This window comes from Canis lupus, chromosome X (genome assembly GCF_011100685.1).
Source record: "Canis lupus familiaris isolate Mischka breed German Shepherd chromosome X, alternate assembly UU_Cfam_GSD_1.0, whole genome shotgun sequence".
Classification (NCBI taxonomy): domain Eukaryota; kingdom Metazoa; phylum Chordata; class Mammalia; order Carnivora; family Canidae; genus Canis; species Canis lupus.
Genome location: NC_049260.1, coordinates 86,236,484 through 86,260,496, shown reverse-complemented (window position 1 = coordinate 86,260,496; position 24,013 = coordinate 86,236,484).

The window sequence follows — 24,013 nt, the reverse complement described above, 5'->3', positions numbered from 1 at the left end:
TGTTCTTTAACAATTGCTTTAGGGATTAGGGAGAGCCTGTGACTCAAAAGGCCAGCTCATCTGTTTCTATTCTTAATCACTCCAAAGTGGTTTAGGTACAGCCCTACCTGGAAGGGGAGAACTAGCAAAAATTGGCCTTATTAGTTACATGCCATTTCAAGGGTCAGGGTCCTGATATTGACCTTATGTAGGTAAGTGAATTCAAGTATATACTTCATTCATGAGCTCATTCATTCATCTAGTCACTCATTCAGAACATATCTCTTGAGTATCCTACTGTATGCCATACTTTGTGCTAAGTGCTATGGATAAAAGGAAGAAACAGTTTCTCACCCTAAAAGAGATAGTGGTGGGCATCGACAGACATGTAGATAAATGATTGCCAGTGTGTTGCATGGAGTCTAAGTGCTAGTAAGTGAAGTAGAGGGGGCTAAGGGATCATGTAGAGAGGCTATTAAATCAACTTGAGGCGAGGGGGTTCATGAGAAAACTTCATAGGAAGGATGATGCCTAAGATAAGTCTGAGAGCTGAGTAGGGACAGTTAGTCAGCAAAAGCAAGAGGGTACTAGACAAAGGAGCAGGAAAACCAGGAGCATGGAGACATGAAAGAATATGGAACCATTATGAAAGCAATGAATAAGGTTATACAAAGTGAGTTGGCCAAAAATGAAGCTGAAAAGGGAGATACTGCTCAGATTCCACGAGGCTTTCTACCCCAGGACAGGGAGTTTGGATTTTATCCTAAAGGAGCACCATTGGAAGGGAAGTGACATGAACATATTTATGTTTTCTCAAAGATCAGTTTGACAAAAGTAAAGAGAATGAAAGAGAATAGGGAGAAACTAGAGATGTTTTGGTAATCCAGGTGTAAAAGGAACCAGTCCTGATTAAGGTGGTAACTGTGGGGCTTGAGCAAATGGATGAATGTGAAAAAAGATATTTAGGAATTAGGACCCACAGCACTTAGTCTAATGGATACATGTAGGTGAGGGCAAGTGAAAGTTTGCAGATGACCACTTTGGGATATGGTGGTTCCTATCACCCAGGGGGGAATACTAGAGGAATAACTGATGATTGAATTGGTGTCAAGAATTATCTTCCTCATGGAACTGGATTAAGTATTTAAGGTAAGGGAGTTGCACATGCCTCATTGGAAAGGAAGCAGTGTAATTTGGTTTGCAATTATAAGAAAGATGACTAAGAAGATGACTAAGAACAGGTAAAACAAAATGGAATCAGCTCAACCTCATTTTTATTAGGTAGATAAAATAATGCAACTTGAACTTAGGAAACTCCATGATATGGAGAATATGTCAAGCATTTGAGAAAAGGCAGACCACTCTCCTTAGAAAAGACAGATCAGGTGATCTCTCTTCTCAGGATAGGGAACCTTCTGGAATTCTGTGGGATGGAATTTGTGGAAGTGGTATATATCTTTAAGCCAGGGTCTTGGCAGAAAATAGATGGCATACTCAGTAAGGTCTACTTAGCCAAGATGAGCTTAATGCAGGGGGGACCATTTATTTTATTTTATTTTTTAAAAAGATTTTATTTATTTATTCATGAGAGACACAGAGAGAGAGGCAGGCATAGACATAGGCAGAGGGAGAAGCAGGCTCCATACAGGGAGCCAGATGTGGGACTCGATCCCGGGACCATGGGATCACGCCCGGAGCTGAAGGCAGATGCTCAACCGCTGAGCCACCCAGCCATCCTGATGGGGGACCATTTATGGTGGAATATGTAGGATTAAAGGACCTGCTGGTGCTAGTGAGACATAGAGATACTATGAACAGTGAGGAGCTGTTATTACCCCTAGGACTTAAAGGACAAGGGGAAGAAACTGTTGGAACCCAGCAAGAGCTATTCTGGTGCAAGAGGGGAGCTGCCTGATAAGAGCTGCGACTTGAGGTAGCATAATGTGGACTCTGCTTAAATGCAACATAGCTGGTGGGATGAGGGGAGAGGGGCATAAAATCTCACTCTCTTGACACTCTGATCTCCTGCCAGTGCCCACCATTAGTGAGACCTAGCCAGATGCCAGCTAGCAAAGAACCCTGTTGCTACAATCTGTTGAGGTCAACTTTGGTACAGAACATGGCAAATAATAAGAGCACAGAATGGACTTTGGGGGTGGGAGGAGCAAATGGAAAATAACAGCTCAGTGAGTGTACTTGGCCCTTGACACTATCATTCCCTTATACATTGCTCTTCAGGAACCCTGTGCTTTTTAGAGTTCAGGAAGTCTACATGGTCCAGACACTCGAACACACTGGGAAGTAGTTACACCCTAAAGAGGAGACTGAGCAGGAAGGAATTAATTCCAAAGAACCATTTTAAATGACTGTCACCTTGTATAAAGTACTAGCTAGTTGGAATGCTTCCTCTCCTTTTCTAGGGGAAGGGGATAGTATTTAAAAGGGATTTTTTTTTCCTTTGAGGAAACCAGACCTTTAGTGGCTTATAGTGAAAGAGGGATTCAACCCCTTGTTCAATTTGAATTTAAATTCCTTTCTGCCTGTGTCTGTTTTCTTTGCTGACAAGCCTTATTTTTGCATATGTCTGACTAGCCTGTTTTTGCCCCCTGTGGCCTGGAGTAGACTCTTGAAAGCTAAGCCTACCTCCTCTGGCTACTGTTGAACAGAGAGGAAGGAGAGATCATGGGTCAGGTGGAGGTCCAAATGAATCAAATGAGGACCTTAGAGACTGTGATTTGTCCCATGCCTTGCTGGCTGCCATGCTTCCCACCTGTGTACACAGATGGAGTGATGTACCACAGGTTCTTTACTGGAAACACTTATATCTTTTGGCAGGAGGTGGTGACAGGTAGGATGCTATTCATCTGGACAAGCTCACAATCCACTGATTATTTCACAAGAGCCCATTCAGCGGGACATTCTTTTAGGAAAGAATGCCATAGTGGCAGTAATTGCTCAATTAACATACTTTGATGTCTGTATGGTTATAGTTTCTACATCTTGGTATACTGCAAGTGTTTAGTCACTCAGGTATGTCTTAGTCAATGTCTTCTCCCTAAAGTCCCTCATTATCCCTGCTCCCAGGGGAGTAGCTCCCTCCATTCACTTGTAGCGACTGGGGATTCCAGGCACTGGGATCCTACTTTGCCAAGATGGAAAGGAAACAAAGGAAACAAAGATGGAAAGGCTCTGACCTCTGGAAAAGGGGTTTTGGCTTCTGTAAGAATTGGTGGCAATATAAGTTTTTTGTTGGATGAGAGGAAACCCTGGGTAGATGAGGGGATAAGGAAGCTGCGGAGAAGCACAGGCTTTATAAACCGTCAAACACGGTGCACTAAGAGGGATGGCCTGGCCCCTTCAAAATGTGATAAAGACTTTCTTCAGTCTGGCTTTCACTTTTGGTAGAAGTACTAATGTGGAGAAACTGCAGGATGGTATTTGGTCCCAAGGCAGCCTGTTGGTGGGGGAAAAAGAAAAAGAAGTTTCAAGAAAATAGGGAATGCATTTTGTAAAAGACGGAAGGCATTGCACCTGGTGGTTTAAGGGGAAAGGTGTGCTGTTTCTAGAACACACAATCAATCTCTTACCAGGCCCAGTAAAGCTTTCTCAGCAGACAGGAAGCATGGCCCTTTCAAGGAGTCATCTCCACTCCATGTCCTTGGTTTAAAAGCATTTCCTGAGCTTCAGATATTTATTACTGGCCTCTCTTTCAGATGTAGAGATAAGTATTTTCATTTTCAATTTTCATTTTGTCTACTTATGAGTTTAGGCTCTCCCAGTGTTGATCTCTTCTCTGAATGCATCAAACCCCCACTGAGTTCTCAAAGCTAACAGCAAAATAAACAGTTGCTATGTGTGCACACAAACGATTTAGATTTTCATTATACAGAGCTGCTGATATGTTAAGAGGTAGCAGTAGGGGGAGACAAAATGCTTGGTTTTGACTGCAGCACTGTATCCTGTTCCTTCCGCCCTCTCTAGAAAGGAGGCCCCAAAGAACAGTACTTGGGAAAGGGGGGCATTGAGGCCAGCTGGCATCCATGAGGACAGCCCACAATGTTGTCTCTTTTTCATGTAGTGCGTCTACTTCCTGGAGAGATGGTGGCAACTACAGAAAGGAAACAAAGCTGCTAGAAAGGTCAAGGGGAATAAAAGAGGGGTAAAGAGGTAAATATTGGAATCATTCCAGAGATATGTTGCCTCTTCCCACTGTGACCTATTAGAATCTCATTTGGGGAATTTTGGGCTTCTTTCCATGATATCTCTTTGTATCTTCTGAGCTAAAATACTGACCCCTAGGTAACATGGTAGAGTGAAGACTGTCAAGGCTTTGGAGTTCAGGCAGATGGGGTTTGACTCTCAGCCTAAACATTTCCAAGCTGTGTCTCCCTGCGAAAGTTACTTAACTTCTCTTTGTTTACTAAGCTTTCTAAGACAGCATCTCCTATTCACTGTTGGCCTTCACATTCCCCAGGAGCTATGGTAGGCATTTACCATTCAGCAGCTCCATACCTTTCACTTCAAACTGATTATTCTAACAGTGATTTGGAATTCTGGTTCACATTAGAGTCCTCTGAGAAGCTTTGATAAAAGTTTGATGCCTAGGTCCCACCCCAGTTTAACTGAGTCAGAATCTCTGGGGGCCACTAGACCGTCCCATCCCATTTTCATTATTGATATCATCTCCTGGCCTCCTACTCATCTTTCATTCATTGAGTACTTCAGCACGTGGCCTACTTCTTGTCAGCCATCCTTTTGGAAATTTCAACATTCATGTGAACTTCTGTGTCAACTTCTTGGCCTCCAAGTTCTTTGGCTTCCTTACCTCCAATTATATTTTCTTCCAACTAATCTCTGCTGCTCACACTCTTGAAATTAGCAAGAAACACACCATCACCTAAATCTTGATTCTAAGCCTCCCATTCCTGACCAACACCTCTTAACTTTTCAGTTCATGTTCTTAATATCTCCATTCTATCAACTCTTTGATCCCATCCTACTTACTCAATCTAGGGTCCATAGTTCATCAATGTAATCATCTCTTGAATAAATGTTCCACTCTTTTGCTCTTGTCATATATTTGTCCCACAAAGCCTTAATACATTTAAATTTAATAATATACACGGTCTGTGCTTGTACCAATTTCCCAACCATTGAGAGAGGAAAACAATAACTGTTCTTGCACCTTTTCTCTGTCGACACCCACTCCCTCGATGAGTTCATCTACTCTCATGGCTTTAAATATCCCTACTTTTGCTACTCAAAATGTGAGCTATAGTTCAAAAACATAGGATTGCATTAGAAATTTAGGATCTTGGGCTCCACCCCAGACCCACTGAATCATAATCTGCATTTTAGCTAGATTCCCAGGTGCATTAAAGTTTGAAAAGCAATGATCTATACCAGTGATTCTTGGCTCTGATTGCAAACTGAAATTAGGTGGAGAGTTAAAACTCTGCTATTGCCAAGGCCAACTTTCAGAGAATCTTATTTAAGTGGTCCAAGATGGGGCCTGTACATGTATAGATTTTGTAAGTCACTATGTAATTTTAATGTGCAACCATGATTAAAAACACTGACTTAAATATTGATAGCTCCCAAATTAGTATCTTCTGGGTCAAACTTCTCCCATGAATTCCAAGCTCATAAGTCCAACTACATACTCCACATATCTACTTTTATGTCTAATAGGCTTTACAAATCATACATATCCACAACCAAGAGCCAAACCTTCCTCCCTAAACCTGCTTTCTATAATTATCCCAATCTTAGTAAGTAAATGGCACCATACTTATTTGGTTATTCCCCTACCTCTTTTGATGGCCCTTCTCATTCTTTTCTGGCTCTTCTGCCTCCTCTCAAGATGCAGAATCTCCCCAGCTGATCTTATATATATGATGATGATTTAAACATGATTAGGTTGCTCAAGTCTAACCTATGCAAAGAAAATTACTAGTTTCCTTTTTCCCCTCTCTAACCATTACTCCTGCCAAAAATTTGAAAGTTAATCTCTGATTCCTTTTCTTCCCTTGGTCCCTACTTCCAATACATGTGCAGGTTCTATCAATTGTATGTACAAAATACATTCCTTATCTGTTTATTTCTCTTATCTTTACTGGTACCATCCTAAGACATTACTGAAAGTATTAGCAACTTGGCACTAAAAAGGGGATATCCTAACCTGATAACAGATATCAAGCCTTCAACAAATATCATACTAAATGGTGAATTCTAGAAATATTCTTATTTAAGTAAGGAAAAAGTCATTGAAAAATATTTCAGTCCACAACAACAACCAAAAATATAAGGTACTTAAGACTAAAACGAAAGATGTAGAGGAAGTTACAAAACATTGCTAAAGGGCATGGGAAAAGACTAAAAGGAGAGATAAATGCATTTCATGAATTAAAAAAACTTGATACTTCAATGTGTCACTTCTCTCTAAATGAATCCGTAAATTCCATGCGGTTCCAATAAATATTCCATCTGTTATTTTTTTTCTTAGTGTAACTTTACTTGCTGATTTTCACATTTGGATTCATATATCAAGACTTCATGCAAAGCTATAATGATTGATAAGGGTAAAATTGACACAGGGATCAACAAATAGACTGATGCAACAGAATATAGGATTGCTATAGACTGAATTGTGTCCCTCCAAATTCATATGTTGAAGCTCTGACAGTGTGGTAGTATTTGGAGATGGACCTTTGGGAGGTAATTAGGTTTTGATGAGGTCATGAGGATAGGACTCTTATAAGTGCCCTTACAAGGAAAGATACCAGAGAGTTTGCTCTCCCTTTCTCTCTCTCCATCATGTGAGAGCACATCATGTTCCCTGAGACTACCCCTCAGTATCATCTTCAGAGTGAAAATTCATGGAGAAAAGCTTCCCCAGCTGGTATACAAACCAGGGGAGCAAGAGAAGCAAGCTTGTTGTTGTAGACTTGATACACAGCAAAACTGAAAGGTACAGTGTTGTTCATGTATAAATATAACATGACACACACATTATATAAATACATATGCATATATATCTATATGCATATACATATCACCAAGTTTTATATATATGTAATATGTGTATATGTGTAATAAAAACAGGAATAATAAGCACTAAATTTAAGAGAGTGGTTATTTCTCAGGATAATAATAAGGAAGTCTTATTTTCTTATATTCTGCTTCATTTTCCCTCATAGCATGTGTTTGTTTATTGTTTTCCTCTCCCTCCCACTAAAATGTAAATTCCATAAAAGCAACCAACTTTTCTTACTTGTTGACTGCTGTGATCCAAGCATCCAGTACATTGCCTAGTACACAACAGGAACTCAATAAACACTTGTTGAATAAAATAGAGTGGTTTACACATCCATAAGCAGGGATAATACTGTTGGCCAGGGTTATACTGAGGGTTAAAGTAGCATAGGTCTGTGAACATGCATAGTGTTGAGCTTATCATCTAGGTACTCAGTTACATCAGTCTCCTTTTTTGTTCTATTCTGGATTTACAGTTTCTCTGTCAAACTATCTCAATAATGTATGGAACACTCAAGGTTTGGTTTCACTTCTTAGCTGTACAATCTTAAGTTTTTAACCACTCCATGTCTTAGTTTCCTGATCTATAGACTAGGGACAGTAATACCCACCTCATAGGTTGGTTGAGAGTATTAAATGATATAAAGACATTAAGCACTTAGCACAGGACATGACACATAATAAATGTTCAATAAATATTTACTGTTTTACTACTACTACTACTACTACTACTACTACTACTACCACCACCACCACCACCTCTACTACAAAATAGGCAGTTGTTTGTGTGGTATAAGTTCAAGAATATTTGGAAGGTTGTGGTGTTTTTTTGTTTGTTTGTTTGTTTTTTTACTAAAATAATATCTTCTACACCAGCCAGACACTTATATATTAAATTTCACCATTATTCTTTTGGTTTATGTCTGGTCCATTCCAGTTGCCTCTTATAAACTTCATTGGAAATATATTGTCAACAGTTTTGCATCATTAGTTTTGTGTAATATCTTGTTTTCCTCCATTCCTGGGAAGATGGGGAACATGAGGGCCTGAGTACAAGCTTGGGAAGAGAAGTGAAGGGACACATTCCAAAAGCAACCTTGGCTTACTTGCCTTCCTTTTTAAGGATGGTCCTGTTCAAAATTGTTTCTAGTCATCATTCTCTTTTTCAGCAGGAAGCAATTCTCTAGCATCTGTTACTTACAATGTGGGTGAGAGATGGGAAACCTGTGAGACATCTTCTTCTGTTAGGGTTTCCAAGTGTTCCATGTCTGGAGACTATTGCTAGCTGTTTTATGTCCCAACATCTTTTTAAATGTTGTAGATCTACCATGAGAAACCAACCCAAACTCACTACATAGGTGCTATCAGGCTGACTTCTTCCTGGGCTTGTGAATATTATCCTTAGTTCTTCTGATTATAAGGCTACATTATTTTGCTCATATCTTATTTCATGGACATGTGCTAGGACTCTTTGAAGTGAATTCTGGAATAATTATAATTGGTGAGTCAGTCGGAGAAGGACAAACATTATATGTTCTCATTCATTTGGGGAATATAAATAATAGTGAAAGGGAATAGAAGGGAAGGGAGAAGAAATGGGTAGGAAATATCAGAAAGGGAAACATAACATAAAGACTCCTAACTCTGGGAAACGAACTAGGGGTGGTGGAAGGGGAGGAGGGTGGGGGGTGGGGGTGAATGGGTGATGGGCACTGAGGGGCGCACTTGACAGGATGAACACTGGGTGTTATTCTGTATGTTGGGAAATTGAACACCAATAAAAAATAAATTTATTATAAAAAAAGAACACCGGAGAAAGGGAAAAAAATTATAATTGGTGTACAAATATGTGTAAAGGTTTGTGCAAATACCTATACTTGGTTGACCTCTTTTTTTTTTTTTTGGTTGACCTCTTTTAAAAAACAATCTTATTAAAGTATAAACATTACAAGATTCACCTATTTTAAGTATACAATTCATCTATCCTTAGTACATTTATAGAGTTCTGCAACCATCACCACAATCCAGTTTTAGAACATGTATGGTTGACTTTTGAATGTATTCCTTGTACCATAACTTATTTTTCATTTTTTAAAAGATTTTATTTATTTATTCATGAGAGACATAGAGAGAGTGACAGAGACATAGGCAGAGAGAGAAGCCCTGCAGGGAGCCCAATACTGGACTTGATCCCAGGACCCTGGACACTTGATCTTAGTCAAAAGGCTGAGAAGCAATGATCCCAGGACCACAGGATCATGACCTGAGCCAAAGGCAGATGCTTTAACACTGAGCCACCCAGGTGCCCTTCACTTAGTATTCTTGATGGGAATCCTAGAGAACACCTAAACTTTATCTATATAGCTGTATGGAATAGGTACCTTCCAACAAAGTGGTACAAAACAAGTTTCCGTAGAATTAATATAATTCTGAATGACCATAAGCTTTTATACTACTCATACAAGTAAAGTGTATTTAGTAACATGTGTGGGAAAAATATGGAAATCATGCAGAAGACTGATTTGGATATTCTTTTGAGGCCAGGATTGCATAGGACTAGTAACCACTAATTGCTACAAAAGACAAATAAAAATTCCAGTATCTCAACACAGCAAAATTTATTTCACCAGGTCTAATTCAAGTTGGTGGGGATTTTCCTCTAAGCAGTGACTCAGGAATTCATGTTCCACCCATTTTGTGACATCAACACCTGAACACATAGCTTCCAAGATCATAGGAAGAGAAAAGAAATATGAAAAAGAAACACTAACTCTTAGTCCCTTGTACCTAGAAATAGTACATATGACTTCTGTTTAGAGTCCATTGGTCAGCGTTAGCTACATGGCCCCAACCTGACTGGAAGGAAGTTTAGGAAAATAGGTTAACACTTAGATTAATTATGTGATCAAGCTTCAGTGCTTTTTTTCTCCTCCTTCTGCCCCTTCTTCAAGTCCTCAGAATGACTAATATTTCACAATCTTCTGATTCCACATTTTTTGCTTTTAGAAATTAGATTCACTCTTGGTCATTTAAAATGTGTACTTCCAGCTAGATTGTAATATTATGTTCACCAAGCGGTGACATAAGTGAACATACTGGTCTTCAGCCTGCAAAAACCTCCTCTAAAATCGTCAGTTCTGTACAACAAACTGTTTTACTTTATCAATTTGTTGAGATTCTTTGTAAAGTTCATACATCAGTACCAATAAATATCCATGTTTTTATGAATCTTTTTTTAAATTTTTATTTATTTATGATAGTTACACACACACAGAGAAAGAGAGAGAGAGGCAGAGACATAGGCAGAGGGAGAAGCAGGCTCCATGCACCGGAAGCCCGACATGGGATTCGATCCTGGGTCTCCAAGATCACGCCCTGGGCCAAAGGCAGGCGCTAAACCGCTGCGCCACCCAGGGATCCCTGTTTTTATGAATCTTTAATCATTTCTAGTTTTATTGAGATTTGATTGACAAATACATTTTGTATAAATTTAGATACTACAACATTTTAAGGTGTATAATGTGATGATTTAATACACATATACATTATGAAATTATTACCATTATCAAGTTAATTAACACATCCATCACTTCACATTATTACCGTTGTGTGTGTGTGTGTATGTGTGAGTTTGAGTGTATTTAAGAATCTTTAGATTGAAAAAAAAAAGAATCTTTAGATTTCATCGATTACTTAACCAGCTCAATAAATCACCAATGATTTTGGTCATTGATTATCCTTATTTGGTGTTTATGGTAAATGTCACCAAGGGGTGTCTTTCCCTGTCTTCTAATTTCCTTTTCCTCAATCCTTGTCATATTTAATAACATTGTAAAATGATGTACTCAAGGTCAAGAGCCTAGAAACGAAAGCTGCCAAAAAGGCCAGGAGACATGGGATCCAGTCCTGGCTCCTGCTGCAATTAACTATATGACTTTGGATGAGCTTCTTAACCTCTCTGAGTTGTCTTCCTTATCTGAAAAAAAAATTATAAGATCTGCCAATGATAAATGAGTGGTCAGGGTGACCTCCAAAAAGCAGCCTTGTGGTTGCTGTAGCTAGCTAATTTTCCCTACTTGCATTCTAGGGCTTTTTCCTTCTCTGAGAGCCTTACTCCTGGGGTCCCAATCTCTCCCTCAATTTTTGTGGTGTTTCTCTTCAATTTTTTTATATATTTTTTTTATTGGAGTTCAATTTGCCAACATGTAGCATAACACCCAGGGCCCATCCCATCAAGTGCCTCCCTCAGTGCCCGTCACACATTCACCCCAACCCCCCGCCCACCTCCCTTTCCAGCACCCCTTGTTCATTTCCCAGAGTTAGGTGTCTCCAATTATTATAGATTGAAATATAAATTGTGTTTTTATAGTTTTTGTTGTTTCATTAAATGTCCTTATATTTCCATACTCCCCGTATATTGCCACATCTCAGTCCCAGCTCCCTCACTCCCCCAAAATGCAGTGTTTTTTTGACCGAACTTTATACATTTCATCTCTCTTTTCTAGGTCAGACGTGCCCTCATTATTTATACAAAATCCTGACTCAGTAGCATTCCAGGATCTAGAACTAAACTCCAAACTCTTTGGCATACAACCTAGGAAAAAAATGACCTTTCTCATTGTTATGCAAGCTTTCCCTCTCTCTGACACTACATTTCCACACAGATCTCTAAGCTCTTTCACACTTCTGCTCTAGAAGCCAGGACTAGCACATCTCCACACCATACTTTAGATCTGAGTCAGCGGTAATGTAGGACATTAACTCATTAACAACAAAATTGTCTTTTCTTACTCTAAACTGTTGCCAGACTAAGGTTTTTCAATTAGCAAATTGGGAGAGGGAGTGGTTTTTCTCCCCCCCCCCCTTTTATTTTGCATAGCCATTCAGTTACAGCTCAAAGGAATCCATGTAAATATACATGGCATATATCTATATGATAGGTATAGAGCAAACTCAGATACAGGGTGGAGGTATATATGAAGACCATCCTCTATAATTTATCTTTTCCTGGTTGTTCTAGAAGGAAAAAGGCTAGAATCTTCATACATCTTAAGTTTCAAGAACTTTTATTATTTGTATGGCTGAAATACTGCTATTCAAATATATTTATTTTTCATACCTATTTGGTTCTGAAGAACAATGCACATCTCTTTCCTTCTGTAAATCATAGCAATGCATGAACATTAACCCTCTACTCAATCTGATTCCCAGCTGCATCACTAACTGAAATGTATCCTGCTTTCATCTCTTCACTCATGCACTATCAATTTGTAATTTAGACTATCAGATGTGACAGCAGTCAGAAACCCATTTGATTTCTAAATGATAAAACAAACATGAACATTCAGATAAATTGAAATATTTTAAAAATCAGCAACTCAAAGACAATTAGGGTTCCACTATGAAATATAAATGGCTATCCTCCACCGCTATACACTATTGAGCCATTTTTGTAAAAATGGAAACCATTTTTTGGTCAACCATGAGGGAGAATTATTTCACAAAATGATATTCTGCCACAACTATAAATTCAGTCACTCTTTGTGGTAGAAACCCAATGATTACACTGGTATCTGAAATGATGGGATTAGTAGGTTCTGTTTTATTTCCAGAACCATGACAAGAAAAGGAGAGGTTTGGGAAGAGTCTGAGTATTGCTAGCTCTTGGATGTGTATTGATTTATGGGCTCACAGCTCTGCAAACTTGTGCGTGGGGAAGAAGGAGGGGTAAAGAGTGTATGTGGGTGCACACACATAAACAAGTGTCCTTTTATTACTGTGGTAGGAAGAATTCTAAAAATACATCCCCCCTTCCTGACCAGGTTGCATTCCCTAATATGATGATTACTGCTATGATTACATTATGTTATAGGACACAGTTGACCTTTAGAGAGTAAGATTATCCCAGAGGGCCTAATCTAACCACACGAGCCCTTAAAGACAGGAAATACTTTCTGGCTGGTGGCAGGAAGAAAATGGAGAAGGGGAAGTCATATTCAAAGCATGAGAAGGATGTGAAGTGCTATTGCAGATTAAAATATGGAGGGGACCATGTGAGAAAAAAATACAAGCAGCCACTGGGAGCAGAGCATGTGCCTGGCTATAGCCAGCAAGAGGTCCCAGACTTTAGTCTTATAACTGTAAGGAACTGAATTCTGCCACAACCATAGGAGCTTGGAAGAGAGTCCTAGGTTTCCAGATGAGAGTGCAACTGGAACTTATTTTCAGCTGACAACTTTTTTTCAGGCTTAGAAGTCCTTAAAGAGAAATTCCAGTCACATTATGCTATACTTTTGGCCTATAGAACTATGAACTAGTAACTATGACTTATTTTAAGCCGCAAAGTTCATGGTAATTTGTTAGGCAGCAATAAAAACTAATACATTACTGAATTAATCTTGCCTCAGGACTGTGGAGCTCCTGAAGGCATGGATCATGTCATGTCTATGGAAAAGGCACACTATTCCTAACGTAGTCTTCTGTCCAGTGCATACTCCAGAATTGTTAGCTGGTGACAAATAAGCTCACTGGGCCAGGTGCAATTGCTCAATGTGCTCATTGCACTTGGAGTGTCATTGAGCTGCTTCTTTGGTTCACTGCTACTATTAAGCTGCTGGCTGGAAAACAAGGGCAAGAGAGCCAAGGGGTTCAGCTTAGGTTCTCTCTTCCTGTACAACAGATAGCAAGGGTCCCTCAGGCACACACGAGTTTAACAGCAACACTGTGTGGTCTTAAATAAGCAAGGCTGGGCTCCCTCCGGGACCAGGGAGATGATATCAAGGATAAAAATAAACCACTAGGCACTTGCTGCCCTCATTCTTGGGCTGATGAGCTAGATGATGAAGTTGCACTTTTAACATGATCATGAGAATGGAAAAGGGCTCACTCTCCTTCAGTTCTCATTAGAGTCTTTGTCCAGGGAGAGACTATATTTACAGGTGCTTTGCAAAATGTAGCTTCCTTCCTGTTCTCAGCGGGGAGGGCAGTAGTGGCCACTGCAATGTTGGCTTGCTTTCCCTTCTGCCTCCATCTCTTCCTTTTCTTCCTCCTTTCTTCTCTTCCCCTGCCCCCAATTTCTGATTTCATTTTCTTCCTATTGAGCTGTTTGGTTGCGAGAGTGAGAGCCCCAGAGCAGCTGCAGAAAAAACCTCAGCCTCTCAGAGTGAGATAAATGCCCTTTATTCTTTTTTTTATGCCCTTTATTCTTATTTGAGTTTCTCACTGTCTAGAGTGTAAGGATAGAAAATAGAACAGTCTAACAGAAGCAGAGAGCAAGACCTTTTCCATGGTGTTTAGAAAAGACTAAAATAGGGGGCAGAAAGGAGGATGAGGTGACCCTGTTCCTGTTCTTTGGTAGTTACTCAGTCAACATTTCTGGAGTGCAATGACATTTACTGTCATTTCATGTCATGTCACTAAATAGGGTACAATGCGGTTTCAGTACAAGTGTCCACTATGTGCCCGGACATTTGCTGTCTGTTCTAGGTCTCTAAAGGAAACATAAGATTTGGTTCCTGCCTTTAAGAACTAATAATGTTGCCAAGGAGCAAATAATCCATTTATCAAAAAGACAAGGAGTCCTAGGATCATGCAGAAGAAGTGAGGGGACAGGGTGTTGTGGGAATGGAGGAGAGGAGTGGAAGGAATGTGACTTAATAAAAGCAACAGTCATGGTTTTCGAGGTACGGAGAAAGGTTCTTTGCAGCATGTGGTTAGGAAGGATGATGGAAATATAATTTTATGGATGCAGGATGAGGTAAGGATGAACAGTCTTGTGCCCAGTTGTCACAGAGTTTTCATATTGTTCTGAAGTGAATTGTGTCCCCCTAATATTCATCTGTTAAGGCCTTGACTCCCAATGTAACTATATTTGGAGAAGGACCTTTAGAGAGGTGATTAAGGATAAATGAGGTCATAAGGGTGGGAAGCTAACCCAAAAGGACTAGTACCCTTATAATAACAAGAAGAGACACGAATGGTGTGTACACAGAGGAAAGGACATGTAAGGACTCAGAAAGATGGCGGCTAAGGAGAGAAACATCAGGAGAAGCCAATTCTGCTGACACCTTGATCTTGGACTTACAGCCTCCAGATGTATAAGAAAATAAATTTATATTGTTTAAGCCACCTAGTTTGTGGCATTTTGTGATGGTAACCCTAGCATCTAGGTAACCTAGATTAACTCACATGTGAAGAAAGGTTGTTCTTAAGCTTCAAGCCCTGGTTCTCAATGTTCGATGAAGGTCATCCTAAATTCATTTACTTTCATGGTGAAAGGTTTACACGTGCTAAGAGCGGTGGGTGCATCAGCACTGAAGGATACATGCAAGTTCTGGCACCACTTTCAGCGGGATGACCTTTTTTTGTAGGGGCATTTTTGTCTCTTTGATGAATTAGGAAATCAATAAGAATAACTTGCTAATGCATGGATATAAAGTTCAAGGTGAGGATCACAATAACCTTGGCATATTTTTCAAAACACTAATGTTCCACTGCTTTGCTTCCTGTTCCTATTGAGGGTTCCCAGTTTTGATATTACACGCCATTTCAAGTCAGTAAGATCTGCAGTCTTGTGAACCCATATATCTCTACTTCTTGCTCTTGATAAGACTTCTAGTTCACAAGGAATCAGCACATTCTGCCTTTTGGATGGGTAAAGTCAAGAACATAATCCATCCCATGGTACCACCATTAGGTGCTAGGTGAGAAGAAAATGCCTCTTCTGAGGTCAAAGTTGAGAATGAGTAATGAACCAGGAGAGTGGTGAATAAGGGCTCTTGGTTCTCTCAGCTATCAGATTGCTCAATAGGTGAGTCTCAATTTAGGACCTACTAATGCCTTCTTGTGTTCACTCTTAGAAAAGGTGCCCCTGAAAAAAAAGAAAGAAAAAAAAGAAAAGGTGTCCCCGGCTTTGGAGGAGGTGTGTGGAGTACTGTGATTTCTCATTGTCAGAGAGGATTCCCCCATCTTAGCTCCCTCTGCTTTTTATTAACTAGGCATATATTAGTTATAATTGTCAATTCATACAGCCTGAATACAGATCTGTTCATAGAGATTGGGAGCCTGGGTATAAGAATGGGATTTTGAGCTCATGGACACAGACTTCCTGGTTCTCCCCTGCCGCTAAACCTAGTTACTTCTCCCAATCTATTTTTGACTTCTACTATGCAAATGCACACATCACCCACCTGAACTGGAGAGGCCAAGAACCCCTTGAAGCCCATACTAGAAATTCTGAGTACATCTGAGTAAGTGGCAGAATGATTGAGCATCTCTTCCTTTGGCTTTGATGAACCTCTAACCCAGGCAAGAGATTTATTTCTGTTGTCAATGTTATTTTAGGGCTTAGGAAGTCTTGTCTACCTGATTCTTCAGCCAATCATAGGCAATGGTAAAGAGAGGGCTGGCAGGCAACAAGGTCCACTGGGGACAGTGCAGGTTATTTTGAGCTTATCTTATTCTTAGCCAGCAGCCTGGGGCGTTGGTGTCTGCACATGATTCAGTTTTGCCTGGTGGTGGTGGCAGCAGGACACTTTGCTTCAGGTGCTTAGCATTCAATATTGCAGAAATGAATTATGGGAAAAGCAGTTTCCTGATGGCAGCTTAGTCTCCCAGTAGACCTGGAGGGTCAAGAGGAATATTTCATGTAGGCAGCCTGCTATATAAGCAGGTGCAGAAATGCCAGTGCCCACAGGGAAGCCTGGTATTTAAAACAAAAAAACAAACAAACTCATACCATTATATGTCTGGTCTGATTTAGAAGTCTGATAAACTAAGGCCTCCATAATTCTGATGGGGTAAGAATGGCAAGGAACTGGGCAGAGGGAGAGGGGCTGATAAAATGTACTAGGGAAGATATGCCTTACTCTTTGTGGCCCTCCATCTAAGAGAACTGCAAAGGAAAGCCAACACCTGCACCTTCAGTGGGTCACACACTAGAGGATGAGTTACGCTGGTTTCCAGTAAGCCCTTTTCCATTGTCTCTACACTTTTAAATCCTTGTTGTGAAGAGTTTTTTAAATAACGTTAACCCTTTCCTAACTTCCATAGGCATGTTTAGCACAGTGCTGGCCACATTGTAAGTATTCATTAAGTGTTGGATAAATGGTCTATATTGGTAGCTTTCATACTTTAAAAAAAATCATCAAAACCCCTTCTCTGATTATACTGGTGTTGAGGGGGATGGGGGTAGCAGAACTATGTCTTTCAGCACTCCCTTCACTATATTCTATGGGAAAGAGTCAAGAATGCTGAGATTCCTTCACCAAGGATTCATTAAGTGTCTATGGTTTGCCCCTCCCCATAAGCATTCTGAAGTGTTTCAAAGGAAGAAAGATTTATCATGGAGAGGACAAAGCTTAAGATGGACAATAAAATGTATATGTTAAATATATATGAGAGAACCAGGGAACCACGAGGAAAGAAAATATCACAATGGGCTGGATTCCACAGGGAAGGTTGGCTTTAAGCTAGGTCTTAAAATAAATGAAACCTTTCAGTTTACACAAAGAGTGGAAAGTGCTCCAGATTGAGGCTACAGTGTAAGCAAAAGCAGAGGAGAGGAAATGAGCATAGCAGTTGGCACAAACATGGAGGAAGGGGAGTGGTTGTGGAGCAGCCTGACTGTATAAATAGAGGAAGGTGTGTGTGCCCACATGTGTGTGTGCACACGTGCATGCATGTTGAGAGGAGTGAGATTTACAAAGGATCAAGTGGGAGTCAGATGATGGTGATCTTGAAAATCTGCCAGAAGAATTTAGGAGCTGATATGCTGTGACATAAGGAACACATGCATGGAAAGGATGAAAGTCCACAAGTCAGTGTAAGAAGTTACTGCATTAATCCAGGTCAAGGAAGGGAAGAAACTGAGGAGCATGGAAAGGACTCAGAGGATACCAGTTCCAGAATCATATACATGAATTACCTCTGCTCTTCTCCTTTATTGGCAGGATGGGGTATGGAAATTTCAGACTTCTCATAGGGTGATTTTACCTTCACTGAGAGAAAGAAATCCTTTTCCAGGTCCATAATACTTTTCATTCAACTTAAATTCTCTTTCTTAGGGAAGCAATCATGATTTTCTTTTTTTTAAAGATTATGTATTTATTTATTAATGAGAGATACATAGGCAGAGACACAGGCAGAGGGAGAAGCAGGCTCCATGCAGGGAGCCTGATGTGGGACTCAATCCCAGGTCTCCAGGATCAAGCCCCAGGCTGAAGGTGGCGCTGAACCACTGAGCCACCCAGGCCTCCCAATCATGATTTTCAAAATAAACCAAGTAATAACATGTTCCCTCTCTAGACAGTTTGTTAACTTTTTCCCTCTACTTGAGGAAATAATTATATGAATTTTGAATAATAAAACTTCTTTGTATCTCTTTAGACTGTGATTTATTATATCTCAGATTTCCTATTAGATTATTAAGTAATTCTTGATGTTTATCTAGTAATACTGTTCTTGTGAGAAGAAAGGATGCTTTTCCTGGTGTATTAGGATGCTGTGATGTGCCTTCTAATGTTGTTATATTAAAACAAATGGATTATGTCAGTAAAAAAATAAAAGAAAAAATTACTACTGTGACTCAGTCCTTATTGATTTGGACTGGGCCAAACCAATCTGGAAAATTACTATTTGTACTTTCTTGTAGGCTGTATGGCCTACTCTACTGCATTCCATTTTTGAAGCAAGTTTCATCCTTAGTCAATAGCAACACCAGCCATCTGACTATTCTAGGAAGTCCAGTGCATTTCCTTTTTTTTTTTTAATTTTTATTTATTTATGATAGTCACACAGAGAGAGAGAGAGAGGCAGAGACATAGGCAGAGGGAGAAGCAGGCTCCATGCACCGGGAGCCCGACGTGGGATTCGATCCCGGGTCTCCAGGATCGCACCCTGGGCCAAAGGCAGGCGCTAAACCGCTGCGCCACCCAGGGATCCCCTCCAGTGCATTTCCAATAAAGACAAACAGCCCAGGGAAGGCAACTTCTAACTGAGTACTGGCTTGAGCCAGTACAGACCTGCCTTGAGGTATTGGCTTAGTGTGGCATCATGTTTGGTGGCACTCAGATAGGATATACAGTGAGGATTTGTTTTAAAGTATCTGAAGAAAATTATACAGTACAATTGGATTGTAAGGATCCTGGGAACATTTGCTAGAGTTATAAGCTCTAAACAATAAATTTAAGCAGCCCAGTCTACACAAGCAGTGCCACAAGAAATGTGATCAAATCTGAAGTTAGTGCATGTATTCCTTCTTAGACCTGAGTATACAGGCATGCTTTTCCAATGTTGCCAATTCACAGCCTGACCATGATTCAAATACCTTCACGTGGGGTCCAATTTTAGGTGTCCTCTCTAGGTTAAGGTATTAGAGCAAAGAAGTGGGGGTGGTAGCAATCAAGGGATCACAAGGCCTAGGCAAAGGAAGTTCAAAGAGAACAGAGAAGAACACATCAGGATAGGTAAATATGACCAGCTAAGAATATTCTCTGTACCTTGGGGATATCATGACTGTCATCATCATGAGTGAATTTGACTCTTTATGAGAAAAATAAGAAAGGATCAAGAAACCAGGGATAGGAGGCTAGGGTGGTGCCATATATCACTGTGAGGGCCATCCAATGAGAAGTATTTAAGAAGAAACAAAATAGTCAATTCTACGTATTCAATATATTTTTTAAATAACTAAACTATCATAGGAACTAAAGAACCACAAGTTAATTGATATACCTGCCCTTACAGGTTTATATTCCAGAGTGGGGCAGGAGACTGGCAAGAAACAAAAGAAACAGATTCTTTCCTTGAATGATCTCGTCCAGTTCTGTGGGTCTATTTACCATCTATAGTCTAACTCATAAATTTACATATCTAGCAGGGGACACATCTCCCTGGGACTCCAGACTCATTTATTCAATTGCCAGTTTAATATCTCCACTTAGGTTGTGGGCCCCTCAAGTTGAATATGACCAAGAGAGAATTCTTGATATTTTTTCCCAAAATCTGTTCCTTCTACACCATATCCCATCTTGATAAATGGCCTCATCCAGTTACTCAAATGAAGACCTAAAAGTCATCCTTGGGTCCTCTCTTTTCCTCACCCTCCTGCCTTCAATCTTTCAATAAATCTTGTCAATTCCACCATCAAAAATACCTTCTGGATCTAATCATCTTCACTACTTCCAAGGCTATCACCCCAATCTGAGCTGTTATCTCTCACCCAAACAATTGTAAGAAACTCTTAATTGGTATCCCTGCCTCCAATTTTTTTTTTTTACCATCTAATCCATTTTCCATAGAATAGTCAAAATGATCTTACATACTATGAATTAGATCATATCACCCTTTCACTTAAAAACTAATGATTTCCCATGACACTTAGAATTAAATGGTAACACTTTTTCAAGGCTGCCCACAAAGTCTGGTCAAGATCTGGTCAAGATTATTTCTACAATCTTATCTCCTATCAGCCTTTCTCTCTCTTCTTCTCACTAAGCCCAGAACACACTGGTCTCCTCCCTGTTGGTTGAACCAGCAGCCCAAGCCCTTTCTCAGCCTGCCCTCTGCCAGCCCTTTGCCATTTATCTTCTCTCTGCCTGTTGCGATCTTTCTCTGGATCTTCACATGGCCTGCTCCTTCCTATGTTTCCAGATAACTTCAGAGTAGCCTTCCCTGACTATCTAAAATAGACCTGACTCTATATTTTTCTAGCATGGCAACCTATTTTTTTTTCATCATACTTACTGAAACTTGGAATTACTTCACGTGTGTGTGTGTGTGTGTGTGTGTGTCTGTGTTTATGTCTCTCCCATTAGGATGCGAGATCCAGGAATGCAGGGGCAATAACCATCTAATGTCCATGTCCAACTCAGTAAAAAGTGTTTTAAATGAACAAATGAGGGGATAAAGATTCTGAAATATAGGCATCATGAAGGTCTGAAGACACTTAAAACTTAGGTTTTCTAGGCCCCAGACCTTGACACCAAGGACTATTCAGGTTAGGTACAAACTTTCAGAATAAGGTTAGACCCAGAGTACATGGTATGGAAGCCAGAGCAGTAATTTCATCTGTAATAGGTCAAAGAGAAATATTGAAATAATAAATTCTGGTCTAGTATGAAGTTGGCCCTGTTAACCAATGTCCAGGGAACATAGAACTTTTCATTCATTAGAAACAGAGTACTATCTAACAAGAAGAAATAAATGCTTTTTTGCATTAGACAGACCTTGGTTTCAACACTAGCTTAACACTGAGTGACTGGGTAATTTATTTAGCCTATCTAAGCATCAGTTTTCTCATCAGTAAAGTGGTTACAATAATACATCTACTGCATAGGGTTATATTGCAAGAACTAATAAGGATAAAATGTAGGACAGAAACTAGCACATAATACAAATGATGAACAAGAAGAACAAGAATGAGGAGGAGAAAAAAAAGAAAAAATGAGCTCTCACAAGTTTACAAAGTCCTAGGATTCTGTCTCTATCATTGTCTTGGTTTGGGTTCTCAAGAAGGTGCCTGTGATGGCTTGGCTGTAGCCATAGCTCCATGACCATACCAAAACCCAGTCAATTCATCAAGAAAAATAGAATTATTCAGGATAATTATATGTCCCAGGGCTCAGACCATAGGTCAGCGATGGCTTACTAGCCTAGCAGTTCTATGCCACCAATATCCATGTGGGTCACTTGACACTAAATCCTCCTCATAATTTAAGGTGGAGATGTATTGGTGTAGCAGAGTCACAGATGGCCATGGAGCCAGGAGAAGCTTAAATATGGCTTCCTTCAAAGAATACCATAAATGCAGTATTGTCAAAAGAAGCCACTTAGCTCCAGAATGAGGGCATAAATTCTGAGAAGTAATCATACCAATAGTTGTTCTTGATGCACAAATAGAAGCAGCAGTGAATTATCAATCCTAATATTAGAAAAGAATATTTTCTATGAATATTTGTAGTTCATTATTGACTTTTGAAGCTCATTATACAAGTACTAAAATATGGCATTTTATGATTACTTTGGATAATTATATATAGACAAAGAGAGCCAAACTCCCTTTAAAATCAGTGGGAGATATGTGTGAAGGATGAGAGATAAAATTGGCCCCTATGTATTTTTCAATTTTGCCTGATGTAGAATTCAATATTTCAAAATGACAAAAGACTCATCTTGTTTTCAAATAGACTATAAAGCACGATAACAATAATTTATTTACATAGCTGTGTTCTTCTGGGAGCTCACAGCATTTTTGCAGCTGTTCTCTTAGCTATTTTCATATTGGAAGGAATAAGAGTTTTTATTCTCTGCTTTTTTTCTAGCTATGGAAACTGAGGTACAGAGTAGCTCAGACATTTACTAACAATAGGCTATTGATACATTTGTCTTTTAAAAATGAAATTAATAAGAATGCCTGCTGTATCTCATACTGCTGCTTGCTATAAGGGCATGGATAAGATGCCTCTTGTGTGACTTCAAACTATTTTAACCTCACCTCCTACTTCAGCCACTACTGCACTGTTTATTTCTTTTTTTTTTTTTTTTTTTTTTGAGCAGAGAACATGCTTTATTGAGGAGTAGATATAGAACAGCACATTCTACCACATGTGGGGAAGGGTTAGCTTCGGTAAAAGACCTTTACCCCTTAAGAAAACCCCCAGTGAAGTTGCTTTTGGATAAACTTTAACAGTGACACTGAAACTGGCAGGGAGCTGCCACTGAACATGCTTAAAATTAGCTCCCCCCAACCCACAGTGAGTATAAGTAGTGTACAGAGATGACAAGAGAAAGGCACAAATGACCAGAGTCGGGATTGTGGGAAGGGCTCCACACGAAGACAGCAGTGTTGGAGGAGACCAAGTTGGGAAGGGTGGCATGTCATACATCAAAAGCTGCCCAAAGATAGCAGGTTATAATGGGCTGGAGAGAAATTAGAGGGAGCATTTCTTCCTTTGCTTGAAACCAAAAATAGAGCACTGTTTATTTCCCTGAAGACCTCCAACCTGACATTGCTTCATCTTAGACCCATTACTGTTATCTTTTGCTCCCTACCCTCTGGTTTTGAGGACATCTAAGGTTTGGATGTCCTTGGGCCAGTCTTGACCAATGGGAGCTTGAGTAGGTGGATAAATGCTTTCCACAGTTTCCCTCTAGTCTGGTAGTTCTGAGATATAATCTTTTAGATACATCAGCTTCCAAACACTCACAAAGATACCCAACTCAAGAACGTCTTGTATTGTCTTTTCCACCCTTCCCTGTTTCACTTCCCCATCTTTCTTTTTTTTAAAGATTTTATTTCTTTATTTATGAGAAACAGAGAGAGATTGAGAGAGAGAGGCAGAGACACAGGCAGAGGAAGAAGCAGGCTCCATGTAGTGATCCCGACATGGGACTTGATCCCGGGTCTCCAGGATCAAGCCCTGGGCTGAAGGCGGCGCTAAACCACTGAGCCACCCGGGCTGCCCACTTCCCCATCTTTCTCCCTGGAATTGCTTTCCAAATCTATTAACTGCACCCAAGCCTCTCCCTTGGGCTCTGCTTTTAGGATAACTAAGGCCAAGATAGAATGACATGAAATAACATAAATGAGAGAAATTGAAAACCCAAAAGTGCTATGTAATATAAGCTATTGATATTACTTATGTAATGTTAGCAGTATTCATACCAATTATAACCATCATAATTAATGCTCACATTGAAGCTATTGAAGGACTGAAGCAAAAATTGACAGGTATTTTTGAAACTCCAGAATCACCATAAATCAGTAGGATGCCTTTTTCTGGAGGAACACAAAAGTCTCAAGGGGTTCACAAGCAAAGAGTTAAGGGAATAAATTTCCAAGGTCGTCTCAACTTGCGTATGTATGATTCATAAAATTGATCTGATGGAGAACATGCCTGCAGTCAAGGTGTCGCACCAAGTTTTCTCTTTCCCATCTATTCTTTTACAATCTTCCTTCTCTCCCTACACAAATGAGAAGCAGAACCCTACTCTTAGTATA